At 47.1% G+C, this 23,508-nt stretch overlaps 1 protein-coding gene and 1 long non-coding RNA gene across 4 annotated transcripts in view; one reads left to right on the forward strand and one right to left on the reverse strand.

Annotated features, from left to right (window-relative positions):
- The window catches only part of LOC140396245 (ELKS/Rab6-interacting/CAST family member 1-like), a 1,343,051-nt gene that overhangs the window by 697,623 nt on the left and 621,920 nt on the right, over positions 1-23,508 (forward strand). The gene's annotated exons all lie outside the window — the stretch shown is intronic.
- LOC140395917 (uncharacterized) overlaps positions 1-23,508 on the reverse strand; it is a 102,771-nt gene that overhangs the window by 5,092 nt on the left and 74,171 nt on the right. The window contains exon 3 of one of the 2 annotated variants that reach the window (XR_011936392.1): positions 19,190-19,309. The exons of the other annotated variant lie outside the window; for it this stretch is intronic. This is a non-coding gene — a long non-coding RNA (uncharacterized lncRNA). Of the gene's footprint in view, positions 1-19,189; positions 19,310-23,508 lie in introns of those variants that run through there. 2 annotated transcript variants of the gene reach the window in all.

Raw genomic sequence — 23,508 nt, forward strand, 5'->3', positions numbered from 1 at the left:
AAGGGACGTGGGCAGATGCTCCAGGGAGGGTGAACTCTTCCTCATCGTGCACGAGGCTCAGCCTCATACAGTTTAAGGTGCTGCACAGGGCACACATGACCGGGACAAGGATGAGCCGGTTTTTTGGGGGTGAGGACAGGTGTGTTAGGTGCTCAGGTAGCCCAGCAAATCACATCCATGTGTTCTGGGCGTGCCCAGCGCTGGAGGAATTTTGGAAGGGCATAGCGAGGACGGTGTTGAGGGTGGTAGGATCCAGGGTCAAACCGGGCTGGAGCTCGCAATACTTGGGGTCTCAGAGGAGCCAGGAGTACAGGAGGCGAAAGAGGCCGGTATTCTGGCCTTTGCGTCCCTGGTAGCCCGGCGAAGGATTCTCCTTCAGTGGAAAGATGCGAGGCCCCCAAGCGTGGAATCCTGGATCAATGATATGGCGGGGTTTATTACGTTGGAGAGGGTGAAATTCGCCTTGAGAGGGTCGGTACAAGGGTTCTTTAGGCGGTGGCAACCGTTCTTAGACTTTCTGGCAGAACGGTAGACATTGGTCAATGGCAGCAGCAACTTGGGGGGGGTGGGGTTACTTTGTTTTTGTTATTTACACTGGAGGGTCTGAGGGGGTGTACATACCTGTTGTGTTAAGTCGGGGTGTTAATGTTAATTTATTATTTATGCACAGGGGGGAGGGGGGTAAGGAGGGTTGCTTTTCTAGACTGTTTTTGTACTTAACCCTGTTGGGTTCCTTTTTCATTTTGTTATTGATATTTTATGAAAACCTTAATAAAAATTATTTTAAAAAAAGAAAAGAATCTCGGGTAGTCTCTATGTTAAAAATATGGCAGCAATTACGTCAGCATTTCAAGCTGAAGGTGATGTCAATGTGGACCCCAATCTGTAGAAGTCACTTAATTGAGCTGGTGAAATTGGGTGCTGTATTTAGGAGATGGAAAGATAAGGGGCTAGAGAGGGTGAGGAATTTGTTCTTGAAGAGGCGGTTTGCACGTTGGGAGGAGTTGAAGGAAAAAGCAGAGATCAGTAGATTCAGATACTTTCGGGCACGAGACTTTGTCAGGCAAGCATTTCCAACTTTCCTGGAGGCTCCACTATCCACCTTGCTGGAAAGGATTCTCTAGTGTGTGGGGTCGGAGGAGGGCAGCACGCCTGGGATTTATAGGCGGATTATGGTAGAAGAGCAGGTTTCAGTAGATGAGGTAAAAGCCAGATGGGAGGAGGAGCTGGGCCCATTTTGGAGGAAGAGATGTGGAGTGAGTCTCTCCGTAGGGTAAATGCTACATCATCTTGCACGAGGCTGAGCCTGTCACAACTAAATGTTGTGTTCAGGACATACCTAGCCAAGGCCAGGATGAGTAGATTCGTCGAGGGGGCAGAGGATAAGTGTGAGCAGTGCTCGAAAGGACCTGCTCACCATATGCAAATGGTCTGGTCCTCTCCCAAACTGGTGCTATTGGAGGTCCTTTTTGTGCACCATATCAGCAATTCTGAATTTTGACTTTGAGCCCTGCCGGTTAGTCGCTTTATTTGGAGTCTTGGACCAATCAGAACTGAGGATGGGAGCAGGGTCAGATGCTCTGGCCTTCGCATCGCTGTTGGCACGGTGATGAATACTGCTGAACTGTAGGCAGGTGAAGCCAACCAGTGCCGATGCATGGCTGGGTGATTTATGGGCAGCACGGTAGCATGGTGGTTAGCACTGTTGCTTCACAGTGCCAGGGTCCCAGGTTTGATTCCCGGCTTGGGGCACTGTCTGTGTGGAGTCTGCACGTTCTCCCTGTGACTGCATGGGTTTCCTCCGGATGCTCTGGTTTCCTCCCACAAGTCCCGAAAGAAGTGCTTGTTAGGTGAATTGGACATTCTGAATTTTCCCTCAGTGTACCCGAACAGGTACACTGAGTGTGGCGACTCGGGGATTTTCCCAGTAACTTCATTGCAGTGTTAATGTAAGCCTATTTGTGACAATAATAAAGATTATCATCAATGGAATTCTTGTACCTCGAGAAGGTCAAGTTTACGATAAGAGAGTCGATTGATGGGTTCTGTCGGAGATGGCAGCCGTTCATTTTGCACTTTAAAGAGTTGGTCACTGTTGGCTGTTAGTGGTGGGGTATGAGAGTGGGGAGGTTAGTGAGGAGGGTGATTATTCTGGGCAGTATTATGGTTGTTGGAGTTCATGTTATTATTGTTGCTTGTTTTTCTGATATATGTATTGGTATTGTTGCACTGTGTAATGATTTCTCCTTTGTTATATATTAAAAATTCAATAAAAATATTGTTTTTTAAAAAATGACTTCTTCAGAACACCAGGAAGAATCATCATATTTGACTCAAGACATTAACTCTGTCTCCCTCTCCACAGATGCTGCCAAATTTGCTGTGTATTTCCATAACTTTCTGATTTCATTTAAGCTGATCTATTGAGCCTGTTCTGTATGCTCAAAAAGCCTTATGCTCCCCAATTAAGACATACCCATCATACAATCTTCTGGGAAAGGTGAAATATCATATTGTGGGCATAAATACAGCTGTTCCACCCCATTGCTAGAATAATGCCTAATTTTGTCTTGTTTTTTGCAACTAGAAATTGCAGATAAACAGTTTGAAAAACTATCCATAAATTGTTTCAGAATGCATATATATATCTATATATATATATATAGATATATATATATGCCAACATATGTGAGTCATATGCCTAAAATGTAGCAAACACTGGCAGAAATATTGAAACTGCCATACTTTAACACATTTGTAAAACATTAAATTCTTGCATTCAACTGAAACGTTGGAACTCTTTGAATCATTGTAAAAATCTTGGCATTTGTTAAAAGGCAGTGTTCTGGTGATCAAATGTTTTAATATTTTTGAAATACAACTCAGGATAGCTGGATAATAGAAATCTTTATCAACCATTCCACTCTAGGGATATTGTAGCATATTTTGAGGTTGACCATAATATGATATGTAATCTCTTGAGGTAGTTGTATTGCAAACATAAATCATCTGCATCCATTTGTTTTTTTGATTTATGCTTCCTTCTTCTCCCTCCGTCCATACTATTCTCCATACATGGAGGAATAGTGGATTTTTTCCAATTGTACAATTTATCAGGGTAAATAATTAATTTCACTCAACCTTGCATCTATAATAGAACCTTGCTGCAGGGAAATGAAAGAAGTAGAAACTTTCCATCCAAGGGTGGGAGACAAGTGAGTTGAATAAGCAGATGTGATCTTCCGTTGCTGCATTTATCATTACAGATGGTTTTCTTTAATCCCAAGGTTGCACTGTGTTTGAACCACATTTCATGTAAATTCACAGTCTCTTGCATGTGGTATATTTTATACCTCATCCGCAGCTTGCTTATTTGATAATAATTCATTCAGAAGTAATAAGTAACCTGATCCAGCTTCAACTTCTCTAATCTTTACTTAATTGACAACAATTTGAAATATCAAGTGCAAACATGAGCATGTGGGGGGCTGCTGTAGAAAAGGGGAAAATGAGGTCAACTGTTAATTTTCAGTTTTGTAGTAGGCTTCTCTGTTTTATGTCTTGTTTATGTGGGACAAAAATAACTGTAATACAATGAGTACAGTCAACCTTGTGGCTCAATGGATGATAAAGCTGTTATTTTATCTAAAATATGATCAATCCTAAATGAATGCAGCAGAAGTTTCCCAACAATGTCCATTTCATGCCCTAGGAAAAATGAGGTTATCCAATCCCAACGTGTTTCCTAAAATTGACCATAATATAAGTTCACTGAAGGTCATAACGTTGGGGTGGATGAGAAAGGGACTATCACACAGGTGCAGTAGGAGTGATCGAAGGAGGATGGGGCTAAGTATGCAGCAAAACATTCCCAGCCCTGCTCTGCCAGCAGAATTGCAACAACTTCCACACCTCGCCCTGTCATAATGTTCAGCATCAGGATGGAGTCACGATCGGTGCACCTTGGGTGTCTACCAGAGACCAGAAGGTTTGAATTGCAACCCCAGATTGTTTTGAAGGTGTGGACGGATAGGGGAACCACAAACCCCTAGAAGTCAAGCTGATCCTACATGGGAAAGCCAATCAAAATAGGCAATTCCTGGGATTCCCATGGTTTTCAAGACAAGAATCACATCCTACTGATCCCAGTGAGCACTTGGACGGTCCCTATGCCAGGTAATTCTGAGCATCACTGGGCAGCAAGGAGGGTTAGAAGGTTAAAAAATGTTGATCATTCTCAGCCTGTCTCCACTAACATCTTGGGCTACATTAAAAATGTGAATATTTCCCCCATACACTGGTGCAGTTTTCCATCTTGGGTTGGAACTCAGTGTATGTTGGTTCCATCTGAATTTGTTGGGTTAATTGTTGCATTCCTGGATGATTTACCAGAAGGAATTCAAGCCATTTTTGTAACAGTGAGGAAGGAATGTTGCCTTCTATGAGTCTCATGCTATATGTGACCTAAAATGTACATCATGCTGAGTGAAAAAACATTGTAATCACATAACTCCATCCTTACCCACAGGATCCTGTTAAAACAAAAAATGACAGGCTTTCCTCTGAAATTGTCCTCTGCAGCTGTACTAGAACAGGGGTAGGTATTGATTTCTACAATTTAGGGTTAAAGTAAGGTTTTCTCACCCATTCTCAAGGGCAGTGAGCAATTGGCAATTAATGGCCTAGCCAGTAACACCCACATTTGGTGAAATATTTTTTTTAAATTGCAGAATCTTATAGCTCTTGAAAATGGCATTGCGCAAAAGAAAATATTAATTGCATGCCAAACCAGTAAATTAACAAAATTTAACTAAGAGCTTCAAAGTAAGTTACTCAGCCCCCAGAAAATTGACAACTCTAGGATGTAGCCAATAATAAAAAGCAATCTCATGTGAAAACATTTAGTTATATCAGTTTGTAATGTAAGCTGCAGATATACCCAATATTGCTTCACATGAACTGGTGGAAAAACACTGCACGTGAAAGCCTGAAAAGCAAGTAGGAACGTTCAAGGCACAGCACAAAATGTATTTTCAAGGGCAGTTTGTGCATGACCTCACCCATTGCCCTGCCCCTCCTCCACCCCACCCTCAAAATCAATGTAGAAGTCCCCTGCTGATCCACGTACGTTCATCGTGCACTTTTGCAGTTATCAAGAAAAGCAAAGACTTCTGCACTGGGTAAAAGATCATCGAGACTCCAGATGGGACTGCTACGTTGTGAGGACCTACCAGGATGTTGGAGTGCAGCTGGCCAAGAGGCGTGCAGCATTCAACAAGGCCTAGGCTGACTTCCGGTGGCGGCTATGAAGGAATAAGTCGCACATTTGGTGGCTCCCGCTCGGGTCAGACTTTTGGACCTTTTCCCCCGATTTTTTTACCGGACGTGATTTGAAAAATCGATGATAGAGGCAATTGTGTACTGGATTCCCACAGCGGTGCATGGAGAGGAGAACTAGAAGTGCTCGCAAAGGCAGAAACAGAAAGACAGAGAAGGCTTGGGTTAAAGCTGCCGCGGGAGACAGCATGGCGGATGACCGGACCTCTGGCTTGTCGACCCAGCAGTCAACGGAGCAGCTGATGCAAGTTATTCAGTAGGGCTTCGCCAAGCAGAAGCGGGACTGCTTGGACCCCATTAAAGAGTCAATTGCGCGGCTGGAGCTTAGATTGGATGCCCAAGATCAGGTGATCCAGAAAATAGAGAAGGTGCTGGCTGACCAGGAGAAACATCAAACTGTGGTGGAGCTGGAGATGGGGATGCTGAGAGACGAGCAGAAAAGGCTCCTGGAAAAGGTGGACGACCTAGAGAATAGGTCCCGCCGGCAGAACTTGAGGATCATTGGACTCCCGGAGGGGTCCGAAGGAGCGGACGCTGGGGCATACATAGCGGACATGTTCAAGAAGCTGCTGGGGGATGGGGCATTCTCCCGACCCTTGGAGGTGGACAGGACTCACAGAGCACTTGAGAGGGAGCCACAAATGGGAGACACCCCGAGGGCAATGGTGGTGAGATTCCACAGGTATTTGGATAAGGAACCTTTTTTACAATGAGCCAAGCAGACACGGAGCTGTAAATGGGAGAACAGTATCCTGCGGATCTATCAGGATCTGAGTGCAGAGGTGGCCAGGAGAAGAGCGGGGTTTAACCAGATCAGGTCGAACCTTTTTAAGAAAAAGGTGAAGTTCGGACTGCTGTATCCGGCCTGTCTCTGGGTCACTTATGAGGAGCAACATTTTTATTTTGAGTCGCCTGAGGAAGCGCTAGACTTCGCGAAAAGGAAAGGACTGGTGGCGGACTGAGAACTTTTGAACTTTGCTGCAACATTCATTTTTTAAAAAAGTTTCTTGTTTTTCATTTTGTGGATGCTATTTGTAATGCCTTCTGTATTGACTTGGGGCCAGTTGCAGAGTTGAGTGAGTTAAAGTTTATATTTGCACTGTTGGGGGATGGAGGTGTGTTTGTTTAGATGCTGGATCTCTTGCTTGATCTTTTCTTTGTTTAGCGTTTTTTTTTCTGTCAGGCAATTGTGTTGGGTTTGTTTGTCATCTGAATATGTGTGTAGGAGTAGGGGGAGGGAACAATAGGTGGGAGAATGTCTGGCGTCAGGGGTGGGGGCCACCAAGCTAGCTGGGTGGGCTAGCTCGTGGAAGCATAGTGGGAGGTGAGCAGATGTTAGGCTTATCAAAGGGGTCGATTTACATTGTGCTGTTACTGGGTGGGAGGGGGGGGGAAATGCTCTGCTGACGAGGGAGGGACTGTTGCTGAGGGACAGAGAGGAGGTCGGGGGCGGAGGCTGCCTGGGGGCGGGCCGGTGGAGGCACGGGGCATGGGCTGGAGACTGGCCCAAGAAAGATGATGGCTGATCGGCGAAGTGGGGGTGCCATGAACCCCCCCCCCAACTAGGCTGATCACCTGGAATGTACGAGGGCTAAATAGGCCGGTCAATAGGCACACGTGTTCGAGCATTTGAGAGGACTGAATGTGGACGTGGTAACGCTGCAGGAGACGCACCTTAGAGTAGCTGACCAGGTTAGATTAAGGAAAGGCTGGGTCGGACAGGTTTTTCACTCAGGACTGGACTCGAAGACTAGAGGGGTCGCGATCCTGATCAACAAGCGGGTGGTGTTTGAGGCAGGAAGAATAGTTTCGGATGTGGGAGGCCGGTACATTATGGTCAGTGAGAAATTGCAACGGGTGCAGGTGGTACTAGTAAATGTGTATGTGCCAAATTGGGATGGTGTGGAGTTTATAAAGAGGATGCTGGGGAAGATACCGGTACTGGATTCGCATAAGTTGGTCATGTGAGGAGACTTCAACACAGTTATTGACCCTGATTTAGACCGGACAAGCTCAAAAATGGGCAGGGTGCCAGCAATGGCAAAGGAACTAAAAGGGTTCATGGAGCAGATGGGGGGGGGGGGGTTTGGATTGGATTGGACCCATGGAGATTTAGGCTGCCAAGAGTAAAGGAGTTCTCCTTCTACTCATACGTGCATAAAGTGTACTCCCGGATCGATTTCTTTATTCTGTTCAGGGCTTTGCTGACGGGGATGGTGGACATGGGGGACTCAGTGATCACAATCTCAGCCCATGCCCGCACTGGGTTGACAGCAGGTTAGTAAAGACAGTAACCAACGCCCTCACTGGAGGCTAGACATGGGTCTTTTAGCTAACGATGAGGTGTGCGGGCGGCTGAGGAAATGTATTCAGAACTATCTGGAAGTGAACGACATGGGGGAAATTTCGGCAGCGGTGGTCTGGGAAGCATTGAAGGCGGTTAGAGAGGAGCTGATCTCGATACGGGCCCACAGGGAGAAGGTAGACAGGGCAGAGACAGACCGACTGGTAAAGGAGATACTACAGGTCGACAGGAAGTATGCGGAGACCCCAGAGGCAGGGCTTTTAAGGGAACGGCAGAGTTTGGCTTGTTCACCACAGGGAGGGCGGTGGAGCAGCTGAGAAAGGCAAAGGGGGCGATTTATGAGCATGGCGAGAAGGCCAGCAAAATGCTTGCACAGCAGCTTAGAAAGAGGGATGCAGCCAGGGAGATAGGGAAAGTAAAGGATGGGGATGGGAACCTGGTTGGAGACTCAGCAGGGGTGAATAAGGTGTTTAAGGAGTTTTATAGTAGGCTGTATGTGTCGGAACCCCCAACAGGGCCGGTGGGGATGAGGCACTTCCTAGGGGGGCTGAATTTCCCGAAGGTGGACGGGGAGCGGGTAGAAAATTTGGGGGCCCCGATCGGGATGGAAGAGATAACGGAGGGTCTGAAGGCCCTGCAGTCGGGTAAAGCCCGGGGGCCGGATGGGTACCCAGTGGAGTTCTATAAAAGGTTCTCTGGGATATTGGGGCTGTTGTTGATGAGGACATTCAATGAGGCAAGGGAGAGAGGGGTGCTTCCCCCGACGATGTCACAGGCCATGATTTCGCTGATCCTGGAGCGGGACAAGAACCCGGAGCTGTGTGGGTCCTACAGGCCGATATCCCTACTGAATGTGGATGCCAAACTGCTGGCCAACATTTTGTCCTCTAGGATTGAGGATTGTGTTCTGGACGTTATTGGGGAGGACCAGACGGGGTTTGTTAGGGGAAGGCAGTTGGTGGCCAATGTAAGAAGGCTGTTAAATGTGATCATGATGCCCCCGGAAGGTAGGGAGGTGGAGGTAATGGTCGCAATGGAGAATATCAGTGGGAGGTATGGGACAGTTTGGATTTGGGCGGAGCTTTATTGACTGGGTCAGGTTGCTGTATCAGGCTCCTGTGGTGAGCGAATAGGACAACATCGGACTATTTTAGGCTGCATCGGGGGACGAGACAGGGATGCCCCCCTCTCCCCACTGTTGTTCGCGTTAGCCATAGAGCCGCTGGCAATTGCACTGAGAGCCTCAAAGGGCTGGAGGAGGCTGGTCCGGGGGTGGGGGCATGGAACACAGTGTCTCGCTTTACGCAGACAACCTGCTCCTGTATGTATCGGACCCAGCAGAAGGGATGGAAGAAATCATGAGGATTCTGGATGTATTTAGCCGGTTTTCGGGATATTAACTAAATATGGGGAAAAGTAAGATGTTTGCGGTCCACGCGAGGGGACAGGAGAGGCGACTGGGGGAGCTGCCATTTAGAGTGGTAGGGGAAAGCTTTCGGTACCTAGGCATCCAAGTGGCGCGGGAATGGGAACGGCTGCCCAAACTAAATCTGGCCCGACTAGTGGACCAAATGAAGGACGATTTTCGGAGGTGGGACGCACTCCCGTTGTCACTAGCTGGGAGGGTGCAGACGGTGAGGATGGCGGTCCTCCCGAGATTCCTGTTTGTGTTTCAGTGTCTCCCCATCTTTATTCCGCGGTCCTTTTTTAAACGAGGCAACAAAGTGATCACTGGCTTTGTATGGGTGGGCAAGACCCCGCGAGTAAAGAGGGGAATGCTTGAGCAGAGCAGGGAGAAGGCGGGCTGGCGCTGCCAAACTTCAGTAACTACTATAGAGCGGTGAATATAGCCATGATCAGGAAGTGGGTGGTGGGGGAGGATCGGTATGGGAGCGTGTGGAGGTGGCTTCATGTAAGGGCACCAGCTTTAGGGCGTTGATAACGGCGCCTCTGCCATTTCTGCCGGCATGGTACTCCACCAGCCCCATGGTGGTGGCAGCCCTGAGAGTCTCGAGGCAATGGAGGAGACATGTGGGAGCAGAGGGAGCATCGGTTTGGTCTCCAATCTGTAATAATCACCAGTTTGCCCCGGGAAGGATGGACGGGGGGTTCCGGAGATGGCAGAGAGCAGGGATTGAGAGGATGGGGGATATGTTTATAGAGGGGAGCTTTCCTAGCTTTAGGGAGCTGGAGGAGAAATTTGGATTGGCCAGGGGAAACTGTACCTGTAGGTGCGGGACTTCCTACGCAGGCGCGGGACTTCCTACGCAGGCAAGTTTCAACCTTCCCACTCCTACCACCAAGGGGGATACAGGACAGGGTAGTTTCCAGAGGGTGGGTGGGAAAAGGGAGGGTCTCTGACATTTACTAGGAACTTAAGGGGTCAGAGGAGACACAGATGGAGGAGCTGTAGCACAAGTGGGAAGAGGAGTTGGGAGGAGCGATAGAGGATGGACTATGGCAGACGCATTGAGTAGAGTCAATGCATCCACAACTTGTGCCAGGTTCAGCCTGATACAATTCAAGGTCATTCACCAGACTCACATGACAGTGGCCCGGATGAACAGGTTCTTTGGGGTAGAAGATAGGTGCACAAGGTGTGCAGGAGGGCCAGCGAACCATGTCCACATGTTCTGGACATGTCCAAAACTTAGGAGATTCTGGCAGGGGTTTGCAGATGTTATGTCCACGGTGGTTAAAAACAAGGGTGGCACCGAGTCCAGAGGTGGCGATTTGATGGGTGTCGGAAGGTCCGGGAATCCAGGAGGAGAAAGAGGCAAACGCTCTGGCCTTTGCTTCCCTGGTAGCCCGGAGACGGATATTATTAGCTTGGAGGGACTCAAAGCCCCCAAAGTCGGTGGCCTGGTTATCTGACATGGCTAGCTTTCTCTGTTTGGAGAATATCAAGTCCGCCTTGAGAGGGTCAATGTTGGGGTCGCCCGGAGGTGGCAACCGTTCGTCGACTTCTTTGGGGAAAGTTAATCGTCAGCAGAAGTCGGGGGGGTTAGTTTAGATTAGAGTTGGGGGTTAGTAAGGGAGTTAATAAGGACCTGTAAGGGAGGAAGCCGTCTTTTGCACTATGTTTGTAGATTCATGTACATTGTTTGTTTTGTTGTTGTTGTTAAACCAAAAGATACCTCAATAAAATATTTATTGAAAATAAACAAGGCTTAGGCCTGGGCCAGCACGGTGGCGCAGTGGTTAGCACTGATGCCTCACGGCGCCGAGGCCCTAGGTTCAATCCCGGCTCTGGATCAATGTCCGTGTGGAGTTTGCACATTCTCCACGTGTTTACGTGGGTTTCACCCCCACAACCTAAAGATGTGCAGGGTAGGTTGATTGGTCACGATAAATTGCCCCTTGATTGGAAAAAATGAATTGGTACTCTAAATTTTTAAAAAAACAAGGCCGAGGTCGCGTTGTATGAGAACAATGTTCGATTTGTTGTGGTTTACCCTGCGGTCCTCTGAGTGACTTGTGAATTGAAAGATTATTAGCTTGAGTCTCCTGAGGAGGCAGATGTGTTTGTGCAGAAACATGGACTGGGATCGAGATAACTGCAAATTATACTGATTGGGAGATGTCTGATTTTGGGGATTTGGATTTGGATTTGGCGGGATGTTTATTCGGCTATTTGGAGTTTTACTGTGGGTTTTGTGGGATGGGTGTTCTTTTCTTTCCTGGAATGATTAAGGTTGGATTTGGGTGGGGGTCTGGGTGGCATTATGGTTTTGCTGTTGTGTTTATTACTCTGTGTGGGGTCCTACCTGCTAGCTATGTAGATAGTTCGGAGGTTATTTATGAAGGCCTGTCCTCTCAACCTTTAATTTTTAATTGGTAATGGTTGAAGGGTTATGGAGAATGGGCAGGACGGTGTTGAGGCCAGGATGGGATCAGCCATGATCACATTGAGGGTGTTAGGTTCGGGAGACTAAATTGCCTGCTCCCGCTCCTAGGTCATGTGTTCTAGGGAGGAGATGCTCTGGCTGATTTCGCAATCCAGATAGCAGATGAGGAACATATCAGCCAAGATAGAATGGAGGAGCAGACTCGATGGACCAAATGGCCTAATTCTGCTCCTATATCTTATGAACTTAAGAACCTTGCCCCTCATCTGAGATGTGATGGTCCTCAAGTTAAATCACCACCAGTCAGCTCTCCCCCTCAAAGGGGAAAGCAGCCTATGGTCATCTGGGTCTATGGCGACTTTAACTATATAGTTAGTTTGCGGGAGTGGAGGGATGGAGTATCTGTGCTCATACTGTGGGAGAGTGGGGTGTAAGCATGAGCTAAGGATTTTTGTTTTCATTTTGCTTGAGGTTTGGGATGGAGAAGTGGGAGGATGGAGGTCTTTGTCTTGTTTGCTGGGCTCTTTGGGTACGGTATTGTTGGGAGGCGGATGAGGGTTGGTTTTCTGACGGTGGCTATAAGCTTTTCTTTGTTCTACTCGGATGAGGGATTGGCGGCCATCTTGGGTGGGCCTGGTGTCGGCTCTCTTTGAGTAGTTGCTGGATTGCCCCCCAGGGTGGAAATGGCTGACTCTGGGTCGGGTAATGGGCTGGGTGGGTAGACGTCCCCCTGTTCGACTGGTCACTTGGATTGTGGGGAAGTTTATGAGTATAGGGAGAAGGCCAGTCGCCTGTTGGCGCACCAGCTGAGGCGGCAGGTGACCTCTTGTGAAATAGTGCATGTGAAGGAATTGAGTGGCAGCTTAGTCTCTGCCCCAGGTAAGGATAATGAGGCTTTTGAGACTTTTTATCGTTCATAGTCCCCGGAGGATGGGTTGTCTATGATGGCATTTTTGGATGGCTTGTCCATCCCAGTTGAAGAATGAGAGAGCATGGAGGAGTTGGAGTCCCAGTTGAGCCCAGAGGAGGTCTTGAAATGCATGGGTGATGTAGTCAGGTAATGTGCCGGGTCTGGATGGATTTCCGATCGGATTTTATAAGAAATCTGCGGGTCAGCTGGTCCCATTGTTGTTAGAGATGTTTAATAATTCCATGTCCTGGGGTTGTTGCTGACCATATTGACGCAGGCATCGATTTTCTTGATTTTAAAGGATAAGGATCTAACAGTGTGTGGGTCGTATTGCACTATTTTGTTACTGAATGCAGATGCAAAGTTGTTGGTGAAGGTTTTAGCAATGTGCTTGGAGTCCTGCCTTCCAGGGATTATATCAGAGGAACAGACTGTGTTTGCTATGGGCAGGCAGATGTTGGCCAACACTCGGCAATTGTTTCATGTTATTCTGTCCCCTCTCCAGTCCCTGAGCTAGAGGTAATTATTTCAATGGATGCTGAAAAGGCATTTAATAGGGTGGAGTGGGGTATCTGTTTGAAATCCTTGGAAGGTTTGCTTTTGATTTTGATTGATATCTTGGAGCCAGCTTTTATATACTCCCCCCCCCCCCCCCCCCCCCCCCCCCCCACGAATGTCCTTGAGCTCGAAATATTTCCTGCTGAAGAGAGGCACAAGGCAGAGTTGTCCATTGTCCCTGCTATTGTTTGCTTTGGCAATTGAGCCGCTGGCCATAGCATTGAGGTCATCGGCAAGGTGGAAGGGAATAGAAAAGGGAGGGAAGGAACATGGTGTGTCTTTGTACATGGATGATTTGCTGTTGTATGTAATTGATCCTCCCGTGTAGAGGAGATAATGTAGCTGGTTAGGAATTTTGGCTGGGATAAAATTGAACTTGGGCAAAAGCGAATAATTTCCGGTGAATTCCCCCAAGGAGGGGAGCCGATTTGGGAAAGGTTGCCTTTTCACCTGGCCAGGTCCAGTTTTCGTTATCTGGGAATCTGGGTGGCCCATGATTGGTCTTGTGCCGTAAACTAAATTTTATGGGTCTGGTAAATGGCGTCAAGCCTGGCTTGAAGAAATGGGAAAATCTTCCTCTATCTCCCTGGCAGGCAGGTATCAATCGGTAAAGATGAATATCCTCCCAAAGTTTCTAATTTTGTTTCAGCGTCTCCCAATTTTCCTTCCCACATCTTTATTTGTGTAAGGTATAAATTCTATCTTTTTTTATTTGGGCGAGTCAGAACCCAAGGGGTGTTTTTGCAGAGGGAGAGGCAAATTTGGGGGGTGAGGGGGGGAGTGAGGCCTAGCGTTGCCCAATCTTATTATTTTATTATTGGGTGTCGAACATTGAAAAAGTAAGGGGTGGTTTAATGGGGCGGATGGAGATGAGTGCCTGTAGAGGTACTAGTTTGAGAGCCTTGGTTAAGCGTCCACTTTCGTTTTCCCCTGCAAAGTGGACTTCAAGTGATGGTGGCCACTCTTGAGTATATGGAGACAGATAAGGCAACATTTCAAGCTGGGTACCATGTCATTGTTAGGCCCAATCTATGGAAACAGTTGCTTTGTTCCAGTGGTTTTGGATTTGCCATTTGGGGCACGGGGTAAGGAGGAGTTGGAACGATTCGGGGACATGTTTATAGAAGAGAACTTCGCTGGTTTTGAGTGGTTGAGTAAATTCCAGCTTCCGAGAACTAATCTGTTTAGGTATTATCAGGTGTGTAACGTTTTCGTTCCCCTTGGCACTCTTGCCCTTTTTGAGAGATAAGGTTCTTCAGGTGGTTGAGCTACGGGAGGGGAAGATATCAGACATTTATAGTCAGCCTGTGACGTCGGAGCAAGCTCCATTAGATGAGGTTTAAAGGAAGAGGGAGAGGGAGCTGGGTCAAGTTTTTGATGAAAGTGGTGTGGAGTGAGGCTCTACACAGAGTCAATTCAACCTCCTCACGTGCTAGGCTCAGCTTGATTCAGTTCAAGGTGGCGCCGAGGGCACATCTGACCAGGGCATGGATGAGTGTTTTTTTTCCAGAAGTAGAGGATAGGTGCGAGCGTTGTTCACGGAGTCCAGCAAATCATACACATATGTTCTGGTCTTGTCCTGAACTGAACTTTTGGGACTCCTCCTTCAGCACCATGTCAGTGATTCTTGGGATTAGGTTGGAGCCTTGCCCATTGGTGGATATCTTTAGGGTCTCGGACTCTCAAGAGCTGCAGACGAGGGTGCAGGCGGATGCCCTTGCCCTCGCATCGCTAATAGCACAAAGGCTTGTTTGGGTGGAGGTTTCCGGTTCCAGTGCTTCATCTTGGTTAAGTGACCTTATGGAGTCCTTGCCCTTAGAAAATAGATATCATGAAGGGATCAGCAGAAGGGTTCTATTTGAGATGTCAGCCTTTCATTTCCTATTTTATGGACCTAGTCACCGACGTTAGGGAGGATAGGGGGGGGGGGGGGACACGCGCGGGGGGATTCTGGTTTTGTTTCGGGTTATGTCTCGGTTGGTTATTTTTGGTGTGGGCGGGGGGGACGGGGGGAGACACACGACACAAACACCCACTGAGACTCATACGTCAAAACGTAGGCTGGTTGAGCAGGTGATTGGACAGCTCAAGATGCGGTTCCGGTGCCTGAACTGGTCAGGGGGAGCCCTCCAATAAATCTCCCAGAGAGTGTCCCGCATCATTGTGATCTACTATGCTCTGCACAACCTGTCATTGCAGCGGAGAGGAGCTGGATCAGGGTGAGATGGAGGACTGCCATTTCTCCTCGGATGAGGAGGATGCCGAGGAGGGCAGTGATGGGCAACCCGCCATAGTGGAGGGGGAAGGATCTTGGCGATGGCCAGGGTCTGTATGGGGGGCAGGACTAGGAATGCCCTCATTGACTCTTGGTTTGTTGATGACCAGCACTAAGATGTGAAGACCTCGCCCAACATGGGGTCTCACATCTTCTCACTGCTGTGTTGCCTGTGAGAGGTTATCAACATGGTCTTTCAATTCATGGGCAGGACGCTGCAGGAGAATGATGATGACTTGTGATGATGCGCTATTTACATCATAACCTCCATGAAATGTCTGACTCCCCCTGCTTGACAGAAAGCTTAATGCATCCTGCCACTGAACAGGGTGATCTTGAGGCCCAGAGAAACTGAATGACACCTCTCAGCTGCTACTGCCTCCTCCGAGGTCAGGAGCCTATTGTACTTCACCACCTCTTGACGAGGTGGACAGACTCTCGTATGCTTTCAGCCGATGGCATCCTCATAACTAGAGAATGCTGGCTGGCACACATAAGAGGGCTGAGCGTTGGAAGAGTGGGTATGGGGGAAGCATGGGTGCTAAGCTGGGGGGGTCTGCCAGGAGCGACGTGGCATTACTGCGCTGTCAGCGTGGGAGGTGGGAGAGACATAGCGCTGCCATTCTCACACTTCACAGAGATGAAGCACCAATTTTGCACGGAATTTGCGGAGCATGGTGCCATGACAGCGTGGAGGCTCTTGATTTGTGAGCAAAGTGATTCTCAATGCTAGCTCGCTATTATAATGGTGACTTTTACCTAACAGTGACGAGGCTCACCCATGTCTATCGTTTCTTAATTTTCCTCCCAATCGCTACATCTAGGTGTATTACCAGGATCCATAGCTGAGGTTGAGGCAGCCTGCTGACTTCTATGCCCTGTTGCCTGAGATGACCTTGAGGGTCCAGGCCTGCTGTCATGCAGCACAGGTGTTGCCGTGCTGCCCTCCTTGGTGTGTGGGGCTGAAGGTCTGTTGTTCTCTGGAAGGTGGGTGTTAAATGAGCTGGATATCCCTTGGTCTCCTGGATGAAAGGCCCAGGTGTGTGCTCCTGTCGATCACCCTGGGCACCTCCATGGGACAGAGCAGCAGCTGGATTCCCATCATGAAGCTCTGCACCATGGAGCTCATGCCCTCAACCATGGAGGTCATGAGCTGAACCATGGAATGGACTTACCACACCATGGAGTGCACATCCTGGGCCAAGCTCTCCACTGCGACGCCACTCTCGCAGTGTTGGCCTCCTTGCACGGCACCATCTTCTCGGTCAGAAGGGAATGGAACTCCTCCAGTCAGACTTGCTGCCTAAGGAGCGATTATTCTGTCATCCCTTCCTGATGCTTGTGACCCTGCCTTTGCAGCTCCAGCAACTCTAGGATTTCCGTACCCAGGGCTACAGCATCGGACTGAGGTTCAGCAAAGTCTTGGACTCCGGCATTATTCCGAGTGCCGGATCCATGCAACGTCCCTGCCTCCACCTGCTGTGGATCATCAAGTATGAGGTGCACACCAGTGAGTGACCCAGAAGCCTACCTACTATGTAATTCCACCAAAGTGAGAATATCTGCGCTGGTGGACAGTGCAAGTGACATGTGTGACGCCTCTTCAATGCTTGTCTCCGAGATGTCTGCCTCTGAGCTGCTCGGGTCCATGGCATTCAGGAACCACGAGGATGGCCTGGGCTGCTCTGCTGTTTGACCCACAATGAAAAGGAGATAGTATCAGTGCAGGACAGGGGAACACTGATAGGAGAAAGGTCATTCACATGGGGCTTGCGCCATGGCTGGATGCGTTGTGTCTTTGGCCTTGTTCTCTTTGGATTGAGTTATAAGGAGAGGTTGGATAGATTGAGACTTTTGTCCCTGGAGCATAGTTGGCTTAGGGGTGAACTTATAGAGGTCTATAAAATAATGAGGAGCATAGATCAGGTGTTTCGTCAACATCTTTTCCCAAAGGTTGGGGAGTCTAAAACTAGAGGGCATAGGTTTTAGGTAAGAGGGGAGAGATACTAAAGGATCCAGAGGAGCAATTTTTTCACACAAGAGGGTGGTGAGTGTCTGGAAGGACCTGCCACATGCAGTAGTTGAGGTGGGTACAATTTTGTCTTTTAAAAAGCATTTAGACAGTTATATGGGAAGGCTGGGTATAGAGGATTTTGGGCCAAATGCGGGCAATCGTGGGATAAAGGATGGAAACAAATAATAATATCATCTTTATTAGTGTCACAAGTAAGTTTACATGAACACGGCAATGAAGATACCCCTAGCCACCACACTCCAGTGCCTGTTCAGCTACACTGAGGGAGAATTCAGAATGTCCAATTCACTTGACAAGCACGCCTTTCGGGACTTCTGGGAGGAAACCGGAGCACCCACAGACACGGAGAACATGCAGACTCCGCATAGGCAGTGACCCAAGCCGGGAATCGAACTTAGGTCCCTGGCGCTCTGAAGCAACAGTGCTAACCACTGTGCTACCATGCCACCCCCTATCATCAAGGATTCCTCTCCTGATTGACCACTGCTGCAAAGATGTGGATGTTGAGGAGGAACGGTATCTGCATCAGGGTTGATTCTTGTGTTCCCTGCCATGAACTTGATCACACATGATGAATGGCTGCCATGGCGAAGTAACAGAAGATTGCTCACAGCCCTTTCAGGACGTTCATACCTAATATGAGGGGAACACTAATCCAAAGATGTTGCTTTAGTATTGTGATAACTGGCAAGGTTTATTTTAACTTCTTCACTGCCATTCCACATTAACATGTATTGAACCAAGAGTTAGGAACCATGGGCTGGATTCTCCGCCGTCGAGATGCTCCGTTTTGCTGGCAACCCGGGGGTTTCCCGACAGCGTGGGGCTGCCCCATAATGGGAAACCCCATTGACCAGCCGGCGAAACAGAGAATCCCGCCGGATACTGAACCAGAATTCTGGCGCAGCGGGTCGGAGAATCAAGCCTCCTGTAAATTGTTTTATTCCAGACAGGGAAATAGTTGTGTGGCCTTTGGTGTACCATTGGAGCATTGGCAAGTGAGCTAATGATTTTGACCTGATTCATTAAGGGAAAGCTTTCAATGAGGTTAGGTTCTAGCCCACAATAACCAATTGATGGGTGGGCCACCTCGCCAGTTTTCACAGAAATCCTACTATCTGGTTTACTGAGTGAGTTGGGCTGGAAGCAAATTTGCTTGCTTGGTTTTTCTGCTGGAGAAATAAATTGTATTGTGAGGGGCACAACATAGAGGGGTAATTCAAAAAAGGTAAGCAGCCAGCTTCTTAAACTCCAAAACCATTTTGAAGACAATTTCCATTTGTCTGCAATAAGCAAATAGACATGGCTTTTCTACCTTTTCTGCTTTTTCCTGTCATTCTTTATTCCTGTGCCCCACTCCCCTTGCCGTCCTAAAATGTGAGGAGGAGGCACATAAGAACAAGTTTGTTTTATTTTTGTCTTCTCTAACTCCTTGTACACAATTGAGCATATTTTGTTGTGGAACTGAACCTCAAGCATTATTCAATTTAATTTTTAATGCAGTTCAAAATGAGGCTGGCTTGGCATAAGGGGTTTCCCTGCATAGCAGTGCTATTTGTAAGTGATGGATTGCAGATTTGTCACATCTGTGTAATGTTGCAGCCATGCCAGACACTTTAGGGGGATAAAGTTATTATCAGAACCAAGTTTTACAGCACTGCAAATGAACTTTACATACTTTACAATAAAGTCTCAAGCGATGGTTTTCATTACAAGGCTGCCAGAATTGCAGACGGTACTGTACATGAGGCTTGTAATTAGCTTGTATTATAATAACAGCAACACACGATTTGCCAAGGATTTGGACCTTCAAACTTGCTTTCATTTCAAGGATGGCAACACAAAGAACAATTACCTGCATTTTTAATCAGCACTTTCTTATTTAGTTTTAGCTATTTAGTATAAAATGAGCATTATAACAATTCAAAACTTCTTGAAGTTTAATGCAGACCTTTCACGCACAGCCAGCTTGTCTGTACATTGTGCCTTCAATACGTAGCTGAATCATCATCAAATTTTCCTCCGGTTGGAAGATTTGCAACTAAGTGCAATAAAGTGATAAATAGTACAAATCAGAGGAAGATAATGTTTGTTCATGCCTTCAGGATTACTAGCATTGTTTGACAGTTTATGTATTAAACCTCATTTGAAAAGAATATAGGGAACTCAAAAGAAGATTTAACCATCTGTGCCTGTCTGGCAGAGAGTGGTGATCACTCATTTAACATGGCTTCTAGTTTATTTATGGTTGACACGCCATCTAATTCCTGAACTTTATCATGCACCCTCCAGTATTTGCATAACCTTCCCTATCTGAAAGCTTTCCTTGTAGTGATAAGGAGCATTTATTTCCCTTGTCCACTCAAGGATCAAAATGCACCTTGAGGTTATCTTTTGCCCACTTCATTGCCAAACCATTGTGTACAGCTTTTGGAACGGCGGTCATCTTGCTGACAATTTATTCACGGAGAGGTCAGAGAGGACAAGAATTCAATTATCGTCAACAAATAATTGCTTTATTGTAAACTCATCAGGGAGTTTATAAAAGGTGGAAACTCATTATTCTAGTTGCATTCAGTTTTCTATCACAATGTGTTATAGCAAATTGCGACTTACCGATTCCCTCATATTTTAGACAAGTACAGGAATGACAAGGGAAGTCCACCGAGTTCACAGGGAGATGTTTATTCAGTTTTACAGTGGCACTGTTGCTAACTTTTGGTTGGTTCAATTGGCTCTGTTTTATAACTTTTGCTCTCGAGTCGCCATGTATCTTTATGATACCGCCACGAGGTTCAAGTTCAAGTAATGATCAATAACTCAACACACCAATTAATAAGATTCAAATCAATACACATTTATTATACACAGTAAATCGCTACTCATGCATAAATTCTACTTCTAAGCTATTTCTACAACAAACAGGCCTATACTTAGCTTCGGACTGGCCCACCAGGTCAGGGGAACAAGTGGCCTTTCGTTCGGGTTCTGAGTCCGCGGGATTCGAAGTTGGTACGGACTGGTAGCTAGGAGCGCCTATCTCGTAGCGAGCGTTGACTTAAGACTTACTGGATTTCGGCGGCAGCTGAACCGGTCACTGTCAAGGGTTGGTTCGCGTTGCTGAGTGACCCAGTCAAGAAGAACGATTTGAACGTGGGGGCTTAACTTTATAGTCCCCAGGGTCTTCCCGCCTTTCGGGGCGGTCCCTGTACCTGGTTCCAAGTGATTGGACTTCGTTCCAATTGCTTGGTTCGATTTCTCCAATACTGGAGCGGTTCCCTGATCGATGGGCGGTCGTGAGGTGTCCGTTAACCTCTTTTGTGTTGGCTCCTGCTGGCGCCGGGAAGTTTGGCTTGGCTTTGTTTATCCCAAATGTTTTGATTGTACCTGGGGATCGCTCAATAGTATGTAGATGGCTTCCCGTAACAGCCTCCCCAAACAGGCGCCGGAATGTGGCGACTAGGGGCTTTTCACAGTAACTTCATTGAAGCCTACTTGTGACAATAAGCGATTTTCATTTCATTTCACATTATTATGCAGATGGCTGCTTGTATCGATGCTGTCTGGGCTTTTGCAGAGTTTAATACACAGTAAACTTGCACCTGCTAGTTTCTGCCTGTGCTGGCTGAATTTCCCTGCAGCCTTTGCTGTTCTCCATTTTACGTCGGGAGTTGGCCAACCCAGGTGGCTACAGCACATATATAGGGCCCGGTTCCACATTATTGGGTCCTTACTCCTTTCTCCCGGCTACTGCAGAGGCCACCTATTATACAAATGCTGGTTAATTCCCGGTCCAATCAGGACAAGGAAACAATCATTCCCAGCTGGATGAACCTCATGCATGTCACATGAAGGTTATTACAAAAAGCATCCTGACTTTTTGTACTGTTAATACACTGTCCATGATGTCCCTAAAATACAAAATAAAAATATTGCTTGCAAAATTCAGCAAGTTTTAGATGCAAAATGGCATCCATACTACCCACCCACACTTCCGGTGCAGGTACATATTTTGGTGAGAGTGTTAGTGCACACACAAGGAGCATTACCTGGAAGTATGGATAGTGGATGAACTGACGTCAAACAGGGTGTAATGCTGATTTGATGCTGAAAAATGGATGTGGAGGGAGGAGGGACAGGGAGTTCAACCTCAAGGCTCCAGCTAATGCTTGATGTACACTTCCCCCTATCCCAGCACTATTTAACAGGATCATCAACTACTTTCGGATTAGTTGTTGAATGATTTGTACTGTCTCTATTTCTAGAATTTTCTATTGCTCCTTAAAGTTGGTGATGTATTTGGGGAGTGATGTTGCATGTGGTGGTTCTCTGCACTCAATGATTCAATTCAGACCACTTGAAAAATGAAATGAAAATCGCTTATTGTCATGAGTAGGCTTCAATGAAGTTACTGTGAAAAGCCCCTAGTCGCCAAATTCCGGCGCCTGTTCGAGGAGGCTGGTACGGGAATTGAACCGTGCTGCTGGCCTGCCTTGGTCTGCTTTAAAAGCCAGCAATTTAGCCCAGTGAGCTAAACCAGCCCCACTTGCTCCAAGTTGTGGGTGATATAGTTACACTGTTTGCATCAACTAGAATCTGGATGGCCAGTTGACGTGATATGGCCTCCTCCTGCACTAAGGCTTCCAGTGTCGCACCTAAGAACCTTGGACCACAGTCTTTTTCTGTTGCTGAACCGTTAGTCTAACCTGCAAGATGCCTGACTATCCTGCCCAGGAAATTTCAACACTTGCTGCAGTCAGAATGCACCTGCAACCTTTAACATTTTTAACGTGTGCAGAAATGCCAGTTTGACACTGTAGCAGTGCTCCTGCCAGCTGACAGTGCCACCTGGGCAACCAGGTGGTGCTGGCAGTGCCAGGATGCCCAGGTGGTACCAATAGTGCCAGGGCATTACCCTGCCCAAAGGGCATGCAGGTGGGAACCGCCGATCCCCTTGGAGATCCCTGCGAGTGCCGTTCCATCTGGTCCCCGTTTGTGGGGACCAGCCCCAAACAGTGCTTTCCCAAAGTCTCCGAGGCAATGGGATTGAATCCCAAAGCTTCAGGTACCTTGGGAATGTGCACATTAGAGTAAGGCTTACTGCCTCACTCTAATATGTAAGATTTCCCAAAAACTGATCGCGTCCATTGTGGGCGGGGTTCCCCTTGCAACATCTCACAAGATTGTGTTGAATCTCGTAAGGCGTTGTGAGCCGGGTAGATCCCGGCAGCGGGATCTCCAGGCTTTTACCGGCCACACTGCGCTGCTGTGAGCTGCTTTTCCGGCGCAGCGTGGCCGGAACATTGCGCCCAGAGTTTGCTATTCTAATGTAAACAGAAAATGCTGGATAGATTATGCAGGTTTGGCAGCACCTGTAGAGAAAGAAATTTTGAATCTTTTTGACTCTTTTTTTTCAGATGACTTTGTGACAGATTTCCACCATCAGAAGTATTTTGCTTTTATTTTGATGTTTGCTATTCTCCTGTAACATACAATCTGCTATTCCCCACTGCCTGCATGAAGTCTTCATAGAGTCTGATACATTACTTTAATATTAGCTGAGCCCGCTGTACTTACGTAACTTAAATAGTGTTAGCAAGAATACAGGCCCATCTTATCCATCCGTCATTGAGATTGCATGTATTCTTGTAATACTCAGTAATATACACAAGACCTTTTTCCCTATGGCGCACACATTATTTTGATTCCCTTCCATTGTATGCCAACTCCTCTTTTTTCTTTAAGTCTTCACTTCATATCACCCATAATATACAGGGACCATATTATTCTCTTGTAATACATAAAGGAACTTCTTTTCCCGGTTGATTATGCACAGCCTGTTATTCCCTTATATATACAGATTATGCTGACCATCATCGCTGAAATATCATTGTTCAGATTTCAATTTTGTTTCCATAAGGAATTGGCATAGGATTAGGCCATACAGCCTCTGGAGACTTTCCCTTAATTTAGTAGGATCATGGCTGAACTTCTGCATCTACTCTGCTTTCCCACTCAGTCCCATAATCCTTTACTCCCTTTGTACCCAAAAATAGTAAGAAGTCTTACAACACCAGGTTGATGTCCAATAGGTTTGTTTGGAATCACTAGCTTTCAGAGTGTAGCTTCTTCATCAGGTGAGACAAATTGGTACAAAGGCACTACATACACAGCCCAAAAAGAAAAGAAATTTAGCAGCATAGACATAGAATTACTCGCCCCCAAGTTCAATGTTCTCCA

The sequence above is a fragment of the Scyliorhinus torazame genome, chromosome 19 (genome assembly GCF_047496885.1).
Source record: "Scyliorhinus torazame isolate Kashiwa2021f chromosome 19, sScyTor2.1, whole genome shotgun sequence".
In the NCBI taxonomy this organism is placed as follows: domain Eukaryota; kingdom Metazoa; phylum Chordata; class Chondrichthyes; order Carcharhiniformes; family Scyliorhinidae; genus Scyliorhinus; species Scyliorhinus torazame.